We start from the raw sequence: 22,764 nt of genomic DNA on the forward strand, positions 1-22,764 counted from the left end.
ACCAAAGGAGATTGTAAAGGATTTTAAAAGAAATTAACTCCTGCCCTTTCCTCGTCTCCTGCCCACCCGCTTCTTCCTCCAGCTGCTTTCTCCGTCTTCCTCACCCTGCTTCACAGAACAAGCTTTTAATTAAATCAACTTATAATGAGAAATGTGAAAATATACTAAAAGGCCCTGGGCCTATTCATATAAAACAGTCATTTTTAGATAGCAATGGGCTATTTATAAGTGTTGTGCTTTACTGATGCAAAGTTATGACACAGTAAGTTTCAGTTGCTTATTATATCCTATTGAGAAATAAGGACTCCATGAGCTGCCTAGCAATCAAACTTAAAGCCTGGCCTACCGGGCTCTAGGGTTTTTTTGTTTGGTTGGTTTTTGGTTTTGTTTGTTTTAAGAAAAAACAAACCAAGAGTTCTAGGGAATCTGTCTTCAATTGCATCAACTTAAAGAAGAATCTGAAACCCCTTAATTCTATAACTGGAAACTTCTATAAGGTAAAGATACATTATTCTAGAGCATAAGGCAAAAGCAAATGTTGTCCTTATCAGCAAGAAGGAGAAATCTTCTTAGGAATTTGAGATTAAAAGCATATGTTGTACAGAGTATCTGACACCTTCAGAAATTACATATGCAGTGCACACCTCTGCATTCCATTTTTTTGTATCTCTGTGGTATAATACCGAGTATAGGGAAATGCTTTATAAAAATGAAAATGCAATTGTCTGACCAATAAAAGGTATTCCTGTATGTAATCCCAGTAATAGATTTTTAAACCCTTACCACTGCTGCAATATTATGTATTCATAGTTATTATCTTGTCCACTTCCAGATCCTGAAAGGTTAGATTGTTTAAAGATTTGTTAGCTGTGAAATGCTTAAAAAACCAAAGTATTAAACTCAAAGCTAATTGAAAAATAGTATTTTATCAAATTCTCCTTTGATATTATCTTGTAATGATTGCACTTAAGGTACTCACAATATATCAATAAATAGTGAAATTAAAAATATAACATCTTTAGGGCTTTTCAGAGAATGCGGCTGTTAACAATTTATACTGCCTTTTTTTAACCATTATTTTCTTATATTTCCCACAATGCTTCACATCAGAAGCAAACAGAAACTGAATGATTACCCCAAAGTGTGCTAGATGAACTGGAAAAAGCCTATTCAAACAAAGCTCATTAGTTTTGATACCTCCAGGGCTATGACAAATTAAGTGGCTGGTGAATATGCTTGCAGACAAAAGGATGATGCAAAATCTAGGGCTTGTGCTAGGCATTGTGTCAATAAATTCTACAGAAAAAGGTAAAAATTACGATAGAAGCTGAAATGGAATCCCTTTAAGTAACATATAGAAAATAGATCATCCCTTTTCTTAAATACATTTATAAATGATTACACTATAAATAATAAAGGGACGGCTTATTGGCTACTTTGAATGTATTTCCTCATGGGTCAGTCCTGGCCTCTGAAAGATTTTACTCCAGAGCTAGTAAAAAGCATACACAGAATTTAGGCAGACTCTGAATCACTTTGCCATATTGAAAAATTAACTATACCACAACCACTATAAGTTTGTGCCCTTTATTACATCCAGTCTTGAACTGAGAGTAACTATCATCAGGCTTATGACTGTACCTTTGGATCTCAGCAGTGAAAATGCACAAGGAGTTTTGGCATTAAATAGGTGGATTTGGCCCTGCTCCTAGAGAAGAGATATCTAAACCACAAACACTCTCAAACCAGAAGCCCCGTTGATCAGCTCAGAAAAGACAGAAAGGACAAGTTCATTCCTCTATCATTAAGTGACCCTATTGTCATCACTGAGCCATTCTGGTGAGCTGACATTTGTCTGCTCTTTGTGGTGATTGTACTGTACATGTTTTGAGGCAAAGTGAAGAATTTGAATGACAACACTAAAACTTAAAAAAAGCTTTTTTTAAAAAAGCCTTTAAAGCTTATTCTTGCTGCCTGTCAGCTTCCATTGGTTTCAATCAGAATAAGGACGAGAACTTTTCTAAATTATAATTAATTCCTAGTATTTACTCTTTAATCAACAAAATGCTTTCAAATGCAAACCTCGTTCCTCTCAAGTATTTGTTTGTTACTTTCAGTCAGGATTACTGAGCTGTTTTATGAGTGGTGTGCTATGAAATTGTGCACTTACATACTTAATTTTGCTGATCCCATGACATACCTGCTCTTTTACAGCTGTACAGTATTTGATCTAGATATCAAAGTTTCACATGTTTAATATAATCAGGATCTGACCTATAATAGAATCCATATTTCTACATCTTGCAGTCACCAAGTCATTTCCTCAGATTAGTCTGTACCTTAAAATTGCTACAGAACAGGAGCTGCAACGTGTCTCCACTTCCTTTTATGCCACTAGGAATTCAGTCAGTTCACAGCCTAACTAATCCAGGTTGCCACTGAAAGCAGATTATTACTTTTGAAATTAACCTTCCATTCTGACACAGACTAATTTTGCAAGCTTTCAGAGAGCATTACAGAACTCCGTTTCATATCTGATGGATAATCAAGAAGTATATTTGACCAAACAGGCCAATTTTCCTCTCCATAAACTCAGTGAGATCTGTTACCACTAGGGAAAGAAAACAGTCCTTGTAAGCTTCTGCTGTGCATTTCACATATACTGCAAATTTTGAAAACATCTTTGAAAATTCTTTTAAAAATGAATTATCAAATTTTAAATAAAAATTGAATGAAAGTATTACTGATCTAAATTCTAACCCAAAATATTTCTTAACATACAGCAAAAAATATAGAACTGTATTTTCTCCAAGCTCTTAATTCTTGCAAGAATATATCTATATTTCCACATTTAAGGTCAATTTAGTTACTTAAAGTCAATTTAATAAGATGGGATATTTCCCTAGATAGCATAATTTCCAAAGGAAAGAATAAATCAGTTAACAAATACTATAGGCAATTTGTTCTTCCAGAAACTAAACAGGAACTTACAGCTGCAGCTTTTTGCATGTATGAAGAAATTTCAAGCACCAAGACGAACAATCACCTGGAGAAGTAAATTCCAGGGAGTGGGTGTGTGGAAATCTGTGTCAGTTTGTCAATAGATGAGTAGCTGGCTCTGTCTGTGTTAGAACAAAACAAAACAAAAAAAACCCACAAACATTCCTAACTGGTAGAAGTGGCAACATAAGAGGAGGAAATGACATGCAGGGGATCCTGTTGATTCTGCAGCTTTCAGTAAAAAGAGATGCATTACTTTAAATAACAAAACCATACAGAAATGTGCTCTAACAGGATCAGGCTGGAAGGCAAGACAACACTGGCCTTTGAGACAAAACCGTGGTGCAAGACAATTGCTAGCGTATCTACAACTGGCTAAAAAAGTCTTGGGAAGAAATAGGTGGTATCATAGTAAATTCAGCAGCAGCCTCCAGAACATAGACTTTTCATTCCTGCTTGCCATTTGCTAAGAGGAGCACCTTATGACCAGGATTCCATTTGCAAATAAACTCATGTTACTCTCTTTCCCAGTGTCACTCTCATTTCCCTTATTTGTGTGCAAGGTAATGAAGTACCTGTCTTTTGGAGTCAGCTAAAGTCATTCATTTTGTGGGCAACAAAAGTAACGCTTGTTAGTAAAATACCAGGTTAAAGGAAACACAAAGCTCTCAATCATGTAACAAGCAGGTGCTCCTTGCCCAATTGTTCTCGATTTGTGCAGCTTTAGCTGGGGCTACAACACATGACTAGCCACAGAATTTTAATTTAAATCCCTGATTTGGTGAAGAATGAAGCAAGGAGTGACTGCTGGGGCTAAGCACTATTATTGTGTAGTTCTGAAATAGTACTGCATTTTCCAGCTGTGCATCAGCCCAGAATTCCCACATAACATTGCTATCCTGTAGCAAGTTATCACTCTCTTGCTTGTACCACTGAGCGCTGTCCCTTACAAATTATGGATATCTGCCTGTAAGTCTTTGAAAAATAGATTTTTAATAGGCAGCTCACTGGATAAAAAGGTTGAGCACCTATTGTAAAATACGAAGCAACATCAGTTACTGGTGAAGAAAAACCCAAAGTATTCCACAATTCCTTTAGTCAGAATTATTTGTTATTTAACTTGATATATAATATCAGGAATAAAATAATATATCCATGTATCTATGGAAGGGGAAGAAGGGAAGAGAAGCTATGCCTTTATCTTGACTTTTAGTTCTACTTTAGAATTAGAAACCAGTACCTTTGGATACCAAAATTAAATGGCTGAATACAAGATGCTTGATTTTCATATGCCAAATATGACTTAGATTTCTCTCAAATTCTAAACCACAATTAAAGCTTCTGAAGAGTATCAAACTGAACAAAATCCTTATAAAAAAAATAAATAAATTCTAATCCACTAATGTTCAAAGCACACAAACCAGCATAAAATCAGGAGAAGGGAGCAAGATATCAAAATTAGCTGCTGTTTCCAGAACAAACAAAAAATATATATATATATTGCAAAAAACAACTAACAGAGATCTGGATTTATCATTTCCTGTTTCAATAACACATACTCATAGTATGAATATAGAAGTACATGTTTTGTTCCCTGTTCATATTGTTTGCAATCTGGAAGCTGAAAATCAGGGTGGGTTCCTTTTCCTGTGCAAGTTGACACCAATATTAGAGTTTTTTCTGTTCACCTTACCTATACAAGGTAAAGCCTCCACCTCACCTATACAAGGTAAAGAACTTCAAAATATGCCCTGACATGTCTGCAGTCTTAGAACTGTCAATGAATTTGCACAATCCTAAATCATTGGAGCTGCAATCATCATCATCATCCTGCTGTACATACCACCTGTCTGTGACTTGTGGTTTTTTTTAGGATAACTAGGTGGAGCAAAAGGAACCAAATATTTTTTGTTTGAAACATATACCACTACAGCATATACCACTACGTTGAATAGAGGAAAAAATCTTCTTTATTCACTCTTAAAAGTAAAAATAAGTTTTATCATTTTGTCTACGCACATTTTTAGTTTTTATGCATTCAATAACTTTGATGATTCTAGCACACACTTATGATGTCAAGGGCTGACCTATCCAAAATATTTGTTGAATTAATTATATTAAAGCAATTTTTACAAAAAAAAACCACTCACAAAAAAAAACCCACAAAAAAAGCAAAATCGCCACAAAAACACCTAAAACCAAATCACAACCAACCTTGAGCCACGTCTGTTGCACACCTTGTTTTAGCCAACTCCTAGCCACAGAAGATACATTGTTTATGGAGGAAGTGTAATGTAAATAAACTCAGTTGTTAACCTTGACAACTGCCAGATCACAGAAGTCAGGAAGTTCAATGATAGCAGCTCTTAATTCTGCAGTGTCTTACTCAGGAAACTGCACTGCAATAGTTCTCTCTAATCTTAAAAGATAAAAAGAGCTGACCTGAGATTTAAACATACAGTTTTGGTTTTACTTCATATATAGAGAAAAGAGTTCTGTCATGGAACTATTACTAAAGATATCTCAGGACTTTGGAATTCTGAGAAATCATCTGTCTTTCTAAATTATTCTTTTGGTTATCCACAGACTACTGAGTTGAGCTACCATTTTTGTATTTATTGTGCAATTCTTTTCTTAGAGTATTTCATTCTTCAAAACTCTATTGTCAGCCACTTCATTATCTTCATTATAATCACTGTCAAGAGTGGAAAGCATGAAAGGCTTCCACTAACATCTTCCTAAACCAAACCCTTTTGTGCTTTATAAGTCACTAGTGATCCCACATACCATATCTAGGCTCAAGCAGCGAAATATCAAGAGCATAATTCTTGCAAATTTTTGAGTATCATAAATTCTTACTGTGCATATCATCCAGACTGTTATGATGTTACTTCAGTCTTTTGATATGGCAATCAACAAACGTTTATATCCACATGTATAAGAGACATGAATAAAAGATGAAAGACAAATACAACCACACAGATATAAAAGAAGATCTGATACATATAAGCATTTAGGCTCTAAAGTATGGGGTTTTTTTATATCACTCTGCCTAGTCAATGCAATCAAAGACAAAAACCAGTTGAAGGAGTGACTTCATCAATTTTCCCAAGACATCTTTTTCATCAGAACTAAATTAAAGCAGGTCCCTTTTTTAATCTCAAGGTGATTTATGACAATATTTCATGTTCCTAATTAAAAAGCACTCACAAACTTTTGGGGAGACAAGACCTTTTCACTGGAAAGGTAACAATGCTGTAACAAGCAAAGTTACACAAGGACATTAGAATAACATTCTACTGTGCCTTCAGCCCCACCCTTTCCTTTCAGTTCACCTTTGTAAAGTACTAACCAATGAATTAACTAAGATGCTGCAGAGTAAGACATCCATGCACACAGTCATATCTATGCAAACATTTGTAAAATTAAAGATGAAGAGTAGAATTGGTGTTGGACAGCAAGAGACTACAATGGAGTAAGAACTCTTTCAGGAAGTATGTAAACTGACATCACAGAATGCCAGACTGACCTTCTAGCAGCATAATGTGCCCCTTCATTTGCAATCTGTCCTGTTAATATTTAACTGGGAGTTAGCTCAATAGTCCATGTTATTCACTTTAAAAATGTACACTGAAAGTAAGAGAGAGACCACAGTCTCCTCTAAAGGCACCCCAGTGTTTCCTGCACCAGGAAGAGAAGCAAACAGGACCACATCACCCTAAGACTCTTACCAAAGGAAGTTAATTATAAAAAAGTTTTTAAGCTATTCATGTATCATTGAAATAAAGACCACTCTCTGCAGGGGATGCAGTAAGTAAAAATTGCATAAACTGTATTTTAAGCAATGTTGTTGTAGTGAAGAATAAATTTTACATGCCACATACTAAATCCAGTTAGCTGCTCTGGTGGGTACACCTAGAATGTTATGGGGCAAATGCAAAAAAAAAAAAAAAAAAAGTGTGTATATACATATATGTGTATATACTTACAAACAAAACACTTTGTGCTTTAAAAAAAAAAAAAAAAATCACAGAGTTGAAGTTTATTCCTACAGCTGCCAAGGCCTTTCCCTGAATAAAACAGTAAAATATATGAATCTCAACGGGGAAAAAAACCCCAAACCTGTATTTCACTACAGAAGATAGCCACACTTTTTGGTTGGAAAAAAACCTGAACCAAACAAGAACCAGAATTATGAAATATCCATTTGTTACACTCTCATGCCAGACAAATCTTTCTTCAGACAGTTCTTGCACAATCTAAGCTGCCGAACAAAGATAAAATGGCATGAAAACTCCTCCTACAGGCATCGCAACTGAAGTTCACCTTCACACAGATGACATTTTTTGTTTTCTTTTTTCAAAACCATATAAAGATAATGTCATCTATTCTGATACTGCCAATTCAAAACAGGACTTACTTGAGAATTGCAGAGTAGAGACCTGCCAGATAACACTGATACTGGTGCTTTTTCTCACAGAAATTCTTCACATGAATAAAGATTATTTTTACGGAGACTAGGTATAAATACTAGAAGTGTTCTGAGAGGGGAAAAAAAAAAAAAAAGACAGAAAAAATTCTTAAATTACTCACATAAAAGGAACCATTTTGTCAAGATCTTCATTTTCATTCTTTACCTATCATGAAAAATGAGCAGAAACCGTAAAAAGTTCAGCAGATGTTGCCCTCTGATAGCCATAAAGGTTAGGTGAAAGCTGTGATGGAGGGGGAACACAGCCAGAGAAGCTACTGACCAACTCACATGCCACTCAGAAGTAATGAAGGTAAGAAGACCGAAAGACTGAAAATAAAATAGCAGGCATAATAAAGAGGAAAAGAGCTGTTGATCTACACCGCAATCATCACTACTAAGTAGCGTCTGGCCTGGATGATGTATATTTAACTAGAAGAGTACAAATTTTGTAACACTAGTACATTTGAAAGCATCCCTCGGTGAAAATATTAAATAAATACATTAAAAAAAAAAAAAAACCAGTTTGAGTGGAAACACTGCCACAAAACTTGGATTTTATTAAAATAAAGGATGACCTTCAAAGCAGGGAATACATGGTCAACAGTTCTTAAGTGAATGTTATTTCCAACAACAGGACTTCCTAACACTAAAAATTGCAGTGTAAAGAGGAAGTAAGGAAAGTTCATGTGCCATTGTAGCAATCTAAAGCTCTTTTCTAACCTCATTTGAAATCTACATAGCTCACAATTTGAATTGCACATGTACAGTGTCATAATACACCTTTCATTTAAATTGTCTATAAATGAAGTTTCTCTCTTCTGAAATATAGGCCTATCAGTAATTCACTAGGTACTAGCAAGTTTTTGATAGTTGCAGAGACCAACATGTGAAACTTAGGCCAATGTTTGGGTTGTTTAGTTGGGTTTTATAATATCTATGCAGCCACAAATTAGAGTTGGAAAAGATACATCAGGCCGTCCTGTTTCCATTCTCTTTATATTGTTTCCATTGTGTTAATATAAAAATATTCTTAACAGATTTTTTCCTTCCACTGAGTCCAAGCTACATTTAAATGGTACATAATAGAACTTACTGCCACAAGTTAGACAACTTGCACATTTTTCTCTCTAAGCTCTTTTTCAACATCTCAGCAATGCCATGTACACTAGTTAGCAGCCTCAAGCAGCTTTAAGCAGAGAAACAAAACCTAGGCACCAAATTGTGTCACAGTCAGTGACAATGACAGTACAACAAGGTTTTTCTGCATCATATGCCATGCACAAAGAGTTTTCAACATCTGTCTACTACTGCTACAACTTCACCTCCTTTTTCCTCAGGAATACTGTTGGAAATGCTGTATTTGAAACCAGAGATGCCTTTCCTCTATTAAAAACACCATGGCATACTACACACTACTTGCACGAGAGTGGTGAGGCCTTAGCACAGGTTGCCATGAGAAGCTGTGGCTGCCCTACTCTTGGCAGTGTTCAAGGCCAGGTTGGACAGGGCTTGGAGCAACCTGGTCTAACAGGAGATGTCCCTGCCCATAGCAGGGGATTTGAACTAGATCTTAAGGTCCTTTCCAACCCAAACCATTCTATGATCTATTTTAGGTCAGCATACACTTATCTACACAATCTATTAATGTATACATCTAAACCTGAAACCATTTTGGGTGCTAATATTATAGAAAATACAATTCTTCAATGATTTTGATGTTTATTCTCTTGTTCAAATAAGCATGATTTTCATTCCAATTTTTTCTTTTTATATAAATATTGTACATACAGAAGAATAAACGTGGTACCGCAATGCAAAATTGTGCCTGATAGTAAATGTAGCAAATTTTAAGTGTTTGGCTTAGTTGTCCCACAAAAGTTCCCCAAAAAAATAGTTCAGAAATATATGTTCCAAGATCTATGCAAAATAGTTTAATCAAATTTCTATTAATGAGTTATAGAATTTATTAAAGATTTTTATTTATGCAGAAAGACAAAAAAGTTGTTTGGGGGTGGGGAGTTGTTGTTCAGGGAGGTGTATTGTTTTGTATAGTATAAGTAAGTTTTCTAGAGCAGATTACTTTACAGGAATACACTGTATAGGTTCTCAGCCTAGAAAATTTATTCTCTGCATGACTATTTTAGCAATACATCCTAATATAGACTACTCATATTTTGCACTTTAGTGCAAAATAGAAAATGATATTTTGACCCAAAAGTATCAAAAAATTCAAAATTTGCCAATAATGTTTTGCATGTAGGTCTCTGACAACTAACCATAATCTTTTAATGAAGATACAATATGACATATTTCTTTCACAGTATTTCAAGTTACTTCTAGTAATGCATTCTTTTCAATTAGATAAAGCTTGTAATATATTTTAAATATAAGGTAGATTTTGCTCTCTGATATTTCCATTCATTTTTTCGCCAACAGTTCTATTTCTTCTTGATTTTGTAACAATGTAACCTCTGTCAAATAAGAATGAACTGATAGTGATCTCTGATCTAAATCAGTATATGCCATTGTCTGTTAATAAAATTCAGTTCTTACATGCAAAAGGAGCTCTGTTTAGCACCATCTGAAGTGGCTTTAGCTGCAAGATTCATACCTGCTTCATAAGTGTCACCATAAGAAAAAGAATATAAAAATCTAAGAGCTAGAGCTCTGGTTGAGTTCAAGTGTTCAAGCAGATCATTAAGTACACAAATAATCTCACACTATTCATTCGCTCCAAGTATGTAGGCTTTTCCAAAAGTATATTTAAGTAGTTTACTGAATCATGGCCTTTAAGTTTATTTGCAAGACATAGGTCAGGAAAGTTCAGGAAATTTCACTAGAATTACTACAGCATGCACTTTTAGACGCATGTGCCTAAAATTAGTCTTTTAAGTCCATAATCAGGCATCAAAATAGAGCTGTAAAATCTTCAACTATTTAAGATACGTTCAGACTGTACATTAAAACCTCAGAGGAACTTAAGCTTTAGTTAAGCTGGTATTTAAATTATTGAAGTGTCAAGCTGCGGCCCTTGCAGTCTGCCCTCTAGGTTTTTAAACCCATTACGTCAGGAAAGGTTAAAACAGCACACCACAGCAATGCAGTATGAAAGGGCTAGTGTAAGGTTATACTTGATCTCACACTGCACTCTGCTCAGAGGTTACCTGCTTCTGAATTCCATATTACTACACTCTTGCCACAGGCACCAGGAAAACAGAATTTTTTTCCAACCTCACCAATACTCATTTCTTCCCAAGCTGTCAAATAAAAAAAAAAAAAAAAATAAAAAAAAAAAAAAGAGGCAGAAAGCACTCAAGCAATAAAAAAAAAAAAAAAAAAAAAAAACTCCACACCCAACAGAGTGTTAACAACAGCTAAAATTTAGCTGTAATGCAACTACCTGTGGCTATTCAAAAGACAGAATTTAAACTTCACAGACTGCAGTGACAGGTTGGTAGTGGCAAAAAGGGAGTTTTCAGTAATCATTAAAAAGATATGCAACATAATGCTAAAATTACCCTTCCTCCTTTAGCAATGAAATTGGCTCCTTCCTCCCTGACTACTGGCCATGTAAATATTACCCCTTCTGAATTCAGTCAGTACACTTAACAAAGCAATTAGTGAAGCTGCCAAAGCAGAGGTGCAGCAACCAACCAGGTACTTTGTAATTCTATGTGGATGGCATGAATTGATAGCAGTAACCACAGAGCTATACAGCAAACCACTAACTTCTCCAGTCTAGAGACTAGACCTAATAAATATAATAATTCAGATATGAATGCAGAATTCATCTAATTTAAATGTTAAGGGTTGGGTTTAGCATAAAATATCCCAGTCTCAGTTAATCAGACCTGCAGACCAGTCAGTGGAGAACAACGGGTCTCATGGAAAGAATCACTTCTTTAGACATCTGCTTTAGGCATTCTCAGGGCCTGGCTCCTATCTTCTTATCTTTCCTATCACTGTTACTTGTACGTGAAGTCCCCGTACAAAAGGCAACAATCTTCAGTATCTATATTCTACTCTGATGTCAAGTTACAAACAAAGATACATTTTAATGTTAAAATATTAGACTTTTAATTTCTACTATGGTATTAATGCTTATCCAAATAGGTTCTGAACTTAACTCCAGCATGATAAATTCTCATTACTCCATGTTTACACCATAATCTGACCTACTATGCCTGTAGAACATGATAGCTCATAGCCCTTAACAGATACCATTCAAGTGTTAATTACCTTATTTTTTTTGATATTGTTCAGGTGGAATATCTGCTTAGTTTGCATTGTATGCTGAATATTTTACTCAAAGACAGTGTATGCAGTCATTAAGTGAAATGCCACAAATGCTAATATCTAGACTACAGTATAGATGGAGAATGTGCTAAACTAAAGGAAAAAATATTCTAGGCTGTGAAGTGTAACAAAAAAGGCCCATGATGACAGTTTCATCTGAAAATAGCAGACTGAGACGTATTAAAATTGGTTTATTGTCTCCTTAATGAGGCAATGTATGGAAAGCCCAAAATACTCTATAATCAAAGTTACCAGCTTGTGTAAGCTTTGAAAAAAGAGAAGCAAATCTATAGCTGATAATTAACAACTTCCTTCATTGGTGACTACACGGTAAAGAGAAGAGTGTTTTTACTACTGCTCTACTCTTCTTTAGTGTATGATGCTACTGCTATCACACCATCTGAACCCAATCTCAGAACACAATAACTGCTTATTTTTTTTAAAAAACTCTTGTGAGTTGCAGTCAGGAAGGCCTTCTTTTTGTACACTAAAATGCTAATGTCATTTATTTAGTTAGATAGAATTAATCTCTATAATTAATAACAAAGCTTTCAAGCTTAGCCTTAGTGTCATGAAGACATGACATTTTTTTCTTAACCAATCCTGTTTTCTCAGGCTAGGTATAACTCATCCCTCTGCAAACACAAACCCTTAGATACTGCTTATCACACCTTAAACAGCAAAAAACCAAGTATTTATAACCTACCAATATAACTTACTCAATAACAAGAGAGTAAATCTAAGGTAAAATTATCTACCTTATTCCAATTCTCCCATATTCCAGAGGTTGATAGCTTTCTTTTTCTGACCACATAAGAAAGCAATGGGAAAAAGAGAGTAAAGATGGGCTGTTCAAGGAAGTGACTAGTGGCTGTAGAAGCTACAATAACCAGGAAGCAGCGCTATTAATAAAATCACCCAGTTGAGGGGAGAAAAAAAAAAAAAAAAAAAAAAAAAAAAAAAAGAAAGAAATCGCAGAGATATTTTATCTGAAACCGTCCACTTCCCACTGAATGATAATACAACAGGATCAGTCAGACTCCAGACTTTTACCAGAATGCTGTGCCCAAAGCATCCCATCATTCAGGTCAACTACTAAGGTTTGATTTTAATTTTTTTAATTTTTTAATTTTTTTTAATTTTTTTTTAATGCTCTCTGTGAATGCTTTCACAGCCTCAAAATAACACAAGGCTACAAACTGAACCAAAATATGAGGAACTCTGATTAAATTAACTTTGGGGAAGCCTTTTCCCCCTAAAATCCAAGTATTTATTTCATAAATCCAGAGTTATTCCTTGCTGTATATGCCTAACTGGATGTGTTCCTGCTGTGAGGTTTTTTATGCTTTGCCTTAAAATGCTTCACATTTACACTAGTTTTTCTAAAATGGCTATGTGGAAATCAAAATATTACTTAGTCATTTGCCCAGAGCAAAAAATATTTTTTTATAAACTTGTCAAATATCCTTTGTTTTTTAATCAATCTGAAGGGCACGTGCCCGACAAGCAGGTTTTGTGACTCCTGAAAGTAAAATTTCAGGACAAATTTGCAACACTGATAATAAAGAATGTGCAGAAAAAAATGCAGAAAACTTTTGTCCAAATCCACCAAATCCAAACTTGGAAATAATTGGGTATACCGCAAAAAAAAATCTGAACTAGATCTATAGATGATATGCCATCTATTATTGAAGAGCATTAATAAACTGAATTCCAATGCAGAAGCTTATCTCTGAGCCCTAGCTGTGTTCAGTGGAGAAATAATGGCCCACCTATACTTCTGGCAATAACACCTATACTGTTTCAAGAAAAGCACAAACTAGGAAAAGAACCAAGCCCCAGATTCAAAAAGAACTAAGACAAGGCTCATTGTTTGATGCACTCATATGGGACTTTTGTATAAGATTTAACTGGAATCACAAGTTATGTATCACATAAGAAACAAAAAAAATAGTTCTGATCTGGTTGTCATCTAATGTTCAAAAAAGTATTGCCTCACAAGAACAGTGGCTATTAACCCAAAGTTATGACCAAGTGATACCACACTTAAACGCTGTCATCATGGGTCCTTAGATATCCTCATATTCTGGACCCTATGTAAATGGAAATACTATCTTGTGGATCACATTCCTTCTCATTTGCACTTTCATAAACCAAGCTCCTTCATATTCATAATGCTGACTCATATCCACCACCATTTAGGAGTAAGTGAATGTCTTTCCAGTGCTTCAAAATTCCACCTGCCCTGTCTGAAATTTCCTGAAGTACACATGAATTCCACCAAAAAACACTTTTCCTCGGGGGGGGGGGGGGGGGGGAGGGGACTGATGGAAATCCCTGGATGCAATATGTGATATGTATACAGTTTATACAGTTAGAGCAGCATATGGAAAAGCAATATTTAAAACTATGTCTTATGTATTAAAAATATGCATGATTTGGGGGGGGTTGGGAAACAAACCAAAAACAAGAAGGAGGAAGGCACCACCATTAGACTACACAATCTGTCTGCAGACAATCAAAAATCCAGGGTGTAAGTTTAGGGTTCAGATATAGACTCATTTGAGTAGAATATTCTGCATCCTTGGGGCAATATACTGTTCCAAGGGCTACATCCAAAGTATAAGGGGCCATCTGCATAAGAAAACATGTATGGGATATGTAAAAACCAAGCAAAACCCCCACTCTGTACACCATCCTCCCAGCGGTCATTACATTTCTTTTCCATACAATGTAGAAAGTGCTGGGGAGTGAAACAGGATTCCCAGCTTGGTACAGGCATCTGATACACAGAGTATCCAGCAGGAAAAGTGCATACTGAACACTCCTGCCACCTGCACCATGAGTAAATCACTCATTTACTTCGTGGTGTGTACAAACATTCTTACAGCACAGTCCATTTTCAGTTATTCCGTGATGTTTGCAGAGCTACACCTATGACCTCCAGCTCAAATCATACTTCATTAATTTTTGTCCTCTGTCAATGAACTTAGCTTTGCACTCCCATCCGATCTGACAGGAGAAAACAAATACATCTGTTATATTGTTCAGATATTTTTAAGTGTCTTTTCTAAAAGTTTTTCAAGCAACATATAATTTTCCAGTTACCACAAGAACAATGTAACTGACTAATTGTACAGTTTGGAGAAGTACTGAAGAGAAATCTCCCCCAAACAATTTTAAATAAAGTATGAGCTATTCTGTTGTTTGGGTTTTTTTGAAATCCATTTCCAGTTTACAAAAAAACAAACAAAAAAAAATACACCAAAACACCAACACTTTTCAGTCTTATTTTTTCAGTCAGACTTTCTAAACAGCAGAATGAGAAAGCCTGATCAATAAACATTCCCTGATGAGAACCTGTAAAAAGTTTTTCCAAATTCATACCTCATTGTCATGAACTCACATCTCTCAAAGTACATAGTACTCCACTGGGAAAAGAAATGCTGAGATGAAAAAACAAATCCCACCACCCCCCAAATAAACCACCCTAACTCCCCATTTTTATATTAGAAATCAATCATAGGTACGACTGCAAAAACCTGTCAGTATCTGACATACAGTAACACCAGCTTCCAGGTAAATGCCCTAATTCCATTTTGTCTAGTCTGTTTTGATGTGACAAAAAATTCAGACTTCATGTGTCATTTATTCACTTCATACCATTTTTAAGTAGCAAATTTCTTTCTGCCATTGTGTTTTTTCTGGTAATCCAGTCAGAGTTAGCATTCCAGGTAGCGCTGTCTCTAAAGCTATATAAACCTTTACAAGCACAAAGAAATTGCAAAGCAGGAAAAAGTTTAAATTATTGCAGAAATATACCTAGAATATAAATGGTGCTATAAAACCCTACTTGTTTCAGCACTTTTTTTTCTTTTTGTAATGCATTGTCACTATCATGTGGCAATCACAAGAAACTATTCTTCAAAAAGAGCTTTTAGCCATTGCTCAAGAACTAAAAATGCCTTTTTTCCTCCAGATGGCCTAATGATAACGGCTTTTCACAGATCAGCTGCAAAAGTTGGTTGTTTTGTTCTCACTTCAGTGAAGTAAAATTCCAGTAAAGCCACATTCAACTTAATCTCCAAGAAAACAGACACAATGAATACAGAACCAGGGAACTTGTCTAAACTGACTTTTGTAAAAATGCTGTATGCAGTTCTGCAACTACTAAAACCCATCCTGTGAGGTGTTATATAGCTACAACTTCTATCAAAGTCAGGACCTCTTAGGACTAGGGCCAAATCTAGACACGCACACAGACTCATTGGTGGGCGCATCATCTTTGTTAACTACCATAAGGTCAGTGTCTTCCCTGAGACAGAGTTCTGCCTTGAAAAGGAGAACACTAGGAAGAGGAGCACCATGGGCCTCATTAGAGCTCAGTAATTCTGATACCATTCTCTGACAGTCCCAGCTTGAGCCTGAGCTGTGAGGGTATTTGCCTACAAAACACCAGTCACAGATGGTAGCTCTGGGAGTTTATGCCATTGAAGGACTGAGCTGTGTTGTGCTCTTAAGCTATTTTGCCCTTCCTCAGCAAGGATTCTGAATGCCTATGTCTTTAAACCTGAGTGCATACTGGTAACAATTTCTCAAAAAAAGAGTAATAGAACTAAAAAGGGCACTGGAGACAAGAAACAAGGATAATCAGAAGTATAAAAGGATAGGTCATAAATTGCCAGCTTCCAGAAACAGGGAGCACAAATTTGGGAAAATACAACCTTACTTTTCTCTGCTACTTCTACTCTTTCCCTCTAAATCCTTCATCAGCCAATGTCACAAAAAGGACAGTGTCCTAGAAGGCTTTTGGTCTGCTGTGGAATAGTTGTTCTTGTGATCGTAAATTTGAAGACAGGAGGGAGCACTAGGGTACTGATTCCCACTTCAGGAAATTTCAGCTGGCCACACACATCCCACATCAGATCATTCAAATTCCCTGAGCAGTGAAATCACTTTAGAGAATTTAGACCAAATATTTCTAGAGTTCACAGACGTAGAGATAATAAAATATACAGGACCTTTACTACTTCAAAATCAGCCAACGAGGCCAGTGGTTTAGAACTGCAGCATCATACTGAGAATCTAAGCTTTTAAAATAACCTCATAGTATGTTACACATTGATAGACATTTTTAGACTCACATCTGTGTCTACAACAACGGAGGAATAAAAAAAGATTCAGAGAACCTTTTGACTTCAACGGAAACAGGATCAGTTTGTCATATTAGCACTTTCATGAAAAATCTCATCGGATGAGAGTACAATAATAAATTATAACCAGAGAAAAACTGATTCAGTTTTTTTAACAGGAGCAACACCTACAGAAATAAGGAGAAGTCCTCAGTATATCAGCATGTTAATGCCCTTAAAATACAAAACTAAAAATCCATTTTGTAAGCAAAAAGTAAAAGGTATTTTTTGTATGTTTCTGAAAGCTTAACACAAAAAAGCCTACCTCATTTTCAGTTCAGTTTTCACTGCTTTTAACAAAACAGTATTTTTACTTGATTCTCATTCCATCAAATCACTATAGTTACCATAAAGAAACTTAATTAGATTTTTATCTTACTTAAAACACACCTGTAGCTTAAGTCCAACATAGTAAAGTAATTTAAACCCAGTATCAATTGCTTAAAAGTAATAATAGTGACGGTAACTGCTTAGAATACCTAAAGAAAAAAAAATTGCTTGCCATTCTTATTAATTCCATCTCTGTACTATGATACTTTCAGAATCCTCTTTAAAAAATGAGCTATTAGAAATACCCAATTAGTGAAATAAAAATTTCATTTAATCTTTTTTGGCAATACTACCTGTATATTATTTAATGAGAATCAAGCCCATTCTCACAATATTAAAAGAAAAAAAAATCAAAAAATCCTAAACAACAAACGACTTGTAGGTATAATGCTTTTTTTTTTCCTATCCAACCTGCTTATCTACATGGCTGTTTGCTAAAGTATGAAATCCTGATGAAACTGCATCACTTGTTTCTTATAATTACATAATTAAGTACATTCTAAATGCCTGGTACAAAGCATGGTCACATAGGAAAAAGCAGAAGTAGAAACGCAGTTCAGCTGAAAGGTCCCTTCCCCAAAAAACTATTTCTTCAGAAGAAAAAAAAAAAATAAAATCAAAAAACCAGTATATAAATAGCTTCTGAATGTACTTGTAATACACCAGTATTTTCTAAAACAAAACGCTAAGAGAACATATTATGCAAGAGCCTGATCACTGACAGATCAAAGCAGTAAAAATTTCCTAGCAAAATGAAGAGTGCATAAAAAGTGCTGGAAAATCCCATACTTTTGCATAAGCAAACATCAGCTTAGAAGCGCTTTGACCAAAGAAGTCTCTCCAGAACAGCAGTGTTGAAACATCTTTTTAGTCAACCTGTGCAATCTACATGACCGCAGCAGTAGCTCTTCTCCATAGACAAAGCAGAAGCATCATTTTCAAATTCTGCTTCTTCCTTGCAGTGCATCACAACTTGTATGGGTTTGCTCTCCTCTCAGAAATGTTATTTTAACTTCTCATCATAAAAAGATATGATGCCAATGTTTATACCATGAGCTACATTTATCTTTAAGAGTAAGTTGTTGAGTGTAGTTCTAATGATGAAAAAAGCCTTCAAAAAGGAAAACTCATCACAACTCATTATGTACTAAAAAGGCCACAATTTACAGATTCTGTAATTCCAATGATGATTATTTTAAAGCAGATTTATAGCAGAAAATAGTTTGATTCTTGGACTTCAGTTATAATTTTTCCATTTTGTAATTTAACAATCCTTTAGTTTATATTTGCACATTAAAAATACAGCTTCAGAAGTCCATCATTAAATACTTTTAATAAGTGTAATAAATAAATTTTACACTGTGCATAAATCTAAGAACAAAACACAGCTTAAATTGTTAATCTTACACTTTCTCATTAATTGCAATGCATAAACATATGTTTTATACAAAGATATTTGCTACAAAATAAGTATAATAAATACAGTTTACCACATGTATTAATCTTAATAGTTACAAGCTGTTAATCTTATATATTAGGTAATAATTTGCAATAAATAATTGTTTATTATCTTGATGTTTGCTTGTCTTGGGTTTTAGCAATATGCAATAAAGAAATGCAATTTTGAATAATTTGATTGTAAGACTGCTGGGAAAATACTGTAAGTTATAATTAGCTGAGGGAGGATTTTGTTCACTAGATGAACTATAGAGATATAGTTCAATAACAAAAACATGCATTATTGCTACCATAAATAATTTAAAAAGTTAACTTCAGTTTCAAGCTATAAGAGATTTTTAAAACTTAAATGCAAATAGAAATAGTAAAATATTTCATGTTCTTTAGTTCTTTTATCATTCTGTGTTTACTGAAAACAGCAACAAAAACAAACAAGCATTTCAGCAGCTTATAATTCTTTGCACATGCATGCAACCCACATATACTGGTATACCTGTCTCCCACCATCAGTATTTGCCTGTTCAAAAATGTGTCATACATTTATTTCAGCAGTCTAGTTCTAGTATAATGTGTTTTATCATATTTACTAATACAAATAGAAATTTTTTTCATATACATAAAAGGCAGTCATTTTTCACAAATATTTGTTCCATATTTTCTTAGTATTTTCTCACCTTGGAACATGGCAACATGTAATGAAGAAATACAGTTTTGAGCAATTCCACTGCAAGACTGATGGGAAAATGGGGTTAATTCTAATTAGCCAAGAGAGGATTCCGTTCACCTCCGGAAGAGACTGCTGCTTGCCTTCAGAAACTTTAAAAGTTTGCTTTTAAGCAAGTGTTATCCCTCAAATCAAGCAAATAGATACAGGAAAAGCATTTCAAATGTATCATTTTACAGAAACAAAAGGGCAGCCACAAATAATAAATTCAATATAGGTCCTGAAGCCCCAAGGTGCTTAGGCTGGGCATTAAAACGAGGATTAGCCTCAGCTAACATCTGGCTATGTAACATTTGACTGGTCAGCATACAGTGTGCATTTCCATGCAACAGCATCATTTTGAACAGGTTTCATTATTACTTTTTTTTTTTTTTTTCCTCTTTTGACTCATACATTCCACTACTGGCGAATACAGAAACATGTAAGAAATACACCGAAAACCAAGGTAAAGCCTTTTATAAACTCTGCTGTCCACTGGCAAACTCAGGACTGCAACACCTTTTAACCACAATTATGTCAAAGCAGAACGTTCTGTGTACGTTCTGTGCTCTGGGGGCAGGATTCAAATGGTGGGTGTCTGTGCCACACACACAGACCAATGTCTTCTAAAGTGAAAAAAATTATTATGAAATCAGAATTTGCAGAACACAACCTTAAAATGATTTTGGAATTTCATTCAACTCTGTCTTCAATGCAGTTTCACTCTATTGCCCCATCTGATTTCCCTGCAATCTGGCTCTGCTTCCAATCCGTAAACCATGAGAGTTAAATAAAGAGAAACTACATTACAAATGCAAGCAGTACAGTGGAAAAATAAAATCCATCAGCAAATCACAGTATTTCATAATTTGCTTATTACCAGAGTTACTGTGCACATATCTATAGTATCTCTGAAAATTATCTACATGTTAAACATCACTATGTGTATTGGTATTTGTAAAGCAATGCCACTTACTATTAAGAATATCCATGCATTTATGAATTTTACAATATGTAAATTCCAAACACTGTAAAACTTTATACCTGTTCACCTTGTACCGTTATGTAAATAAATTACCTACATTTTGTTTAAACCTCATCTAAAAAATTATAATTTAGACATCAGAATTTGCTGACATAAGAGATAATAAAACTTCTTTAGTGATCAGAACTTGGTGTGTACATATAATTTCTTTATTTTGTGAAGTTGAAAGAAATAATTCACCTTTCCACAAATTTTAACTAAATTAAATGATAGGGCATTCAATGTTGTAATACAGTTTAATAAAACTGCCATTACCACACTGTAAAATAGCGGTGAAGAAAGAATCAATTTGTAGGCAGATTTACACAAGTGTACTGATAAATACAGATTTTAAACTAACCCAAATCTAGAAAATGGTGCTAAAAGTCAGAACATATTACAAGCTTAATCATTACAGAAGTCGAAACACATCATGAAAACAACTAAGTCACAGTGGAAAAAAAATATCACTCAAATTAAAACCTAACACCCACTTGCCTTACTTACATGAATAATCCCATCGATTTTAATGGGACTATTTCAATAAGTAAAGCAAGGAAGAGAACAGGATGAACACTCTGTTAGACCTAGGATGGGAATGAATTCAGAAACCCTTTGCATAATATTCAGAAACGATTCCCATCTAGAACTCAGGAGCTGGAATAAGACTAGTTCAGGTACTTAAATAAATTTGTACCCAGCATCTAACAGGAGAAACCAGAAATCAGAATCTTCCCATTCACTAAGGACAGAAGAAAAATACCCTTAAAACAAAAGTGGGGGGATTAAATCAGATGAAAGGCATTTGTTAAACAAAGAGCTGAAGAAGTCTCCTATTCAAATGAAACACTGTACTACAAAAACACAATGAGACAAGCATTATTAGAGACTTCACAGCTTCTAATGGAGGAAAAAGCTACTTTGGATGTAGCCTAAAGACGTAAAAGCTACTTTGTTGTAGCCTAAAGATGTAAAATGCAATACCAGTCCCTCAGTGGCAGTGGTACAACCGTGGAAATCATACAGCCAGATGAAGCACATAAATTTCCCATATGAACAATTGTTTTCATTTTCCTCCCATGCCACTAGATATTATAAGTGGAAAGTAAAACACAAGTAAATATGTTCATTCCACTCTTGTGATCAGTGATAAATGAAAGGCTATTGAGCCTGGCAAAGGTCAACCACGGCCCCGCTGCCGCTGGCAGAGGCGCCGGGGAGGCGCAGGTGCGTGTGCCTATACTCCCACCAACGGGCCACTGCTGGGATCGCTCCCGGTGCTTCCACCCGGTACCGGCAGCAGTGGTCGGGTTAGACCGAGATGATTTTTCGTGCTGCCGTGTGCAGAAAATACGCGATACGGTCCATGGACAAAGATGAAAACTAGTCCAGCTCTACAGGCAGAAAGCAGCAACAGAGCGGGATCAAACAGATTTCCAAGAGCCACCCTCAGCTACAAAAATACACCCAAAAAAGTGGCAAGAGCCTTTCTGAGTGTTATCTACGATTTCGTAATACTTTAAGAAACATATTTCAAGAAAATTCAAAATATTAATGACAAAGTAAAAATAAAAGTAGATTCGTATATATGTAATTATCACAAAAGTTCTCGTTCTCTCACCTAGGAATTTACTCTGCTAAACATGATCCTGAAGTTCTTTGCGTCTCAGCAATAGCTGCCAGCTACAAACCTGTGACTGAACACTGTTCTCTACAAACCTACACATCCACCAGGGCTCTAAGGTAAAATTCTTAAAAATAATAAATTGATTAATTCTGTAATCCTCGTAAAATATTACCATATCAATAGAAAATAATTGATGAGTGATGTTGGCCAAATTTTAGACATATCCAGACATTTTTATTCCTATAACTAATTCCAGATCACTCAGTATTATTGTTAACTACAGCAGCAAAAGGAAGGGACATTGGAGAAAACTTGTAATAGACAGTATTGGGTCAATGTCATGTTTCAGATGATTAATTTCATATTGTGACTCTAATACTGTTCATCTTGCAGTAACATATTTACTACTGTGAAACCCCAAACAGGTTTTTTAAAAAAAGTTCTCCATTTCTATTATAATTGTAAAAAAAAAAGGGGGAAATGCTGCAATAAATTGGAAAATACATTGAGTGGAAAACAGAATATAAGCAGAAATTTCCGAGATCTGAACATGTGTCTTAGAATTACTAGGTGGTTTTAACATTATTCATCCCTCCACTTAATTGTATGATAAAATACCTTAAAATTCTCATTCATAATAAAGGTAGCACTCTTTAGTAT

The sequence above is a fragment of the Psittacula echo genome, assembly GCF_963264785.1.
Source record: "Psittacula echo genome assembly, chromosome: Z".
In the NCBI taxonomy this organism is placed as follows: domain Eukaryota; kingdom Metazoa; phylum Chordata; class Aves; order Psittaciformes; family Psittacidae; genus Psittacula; species Psittacula echo.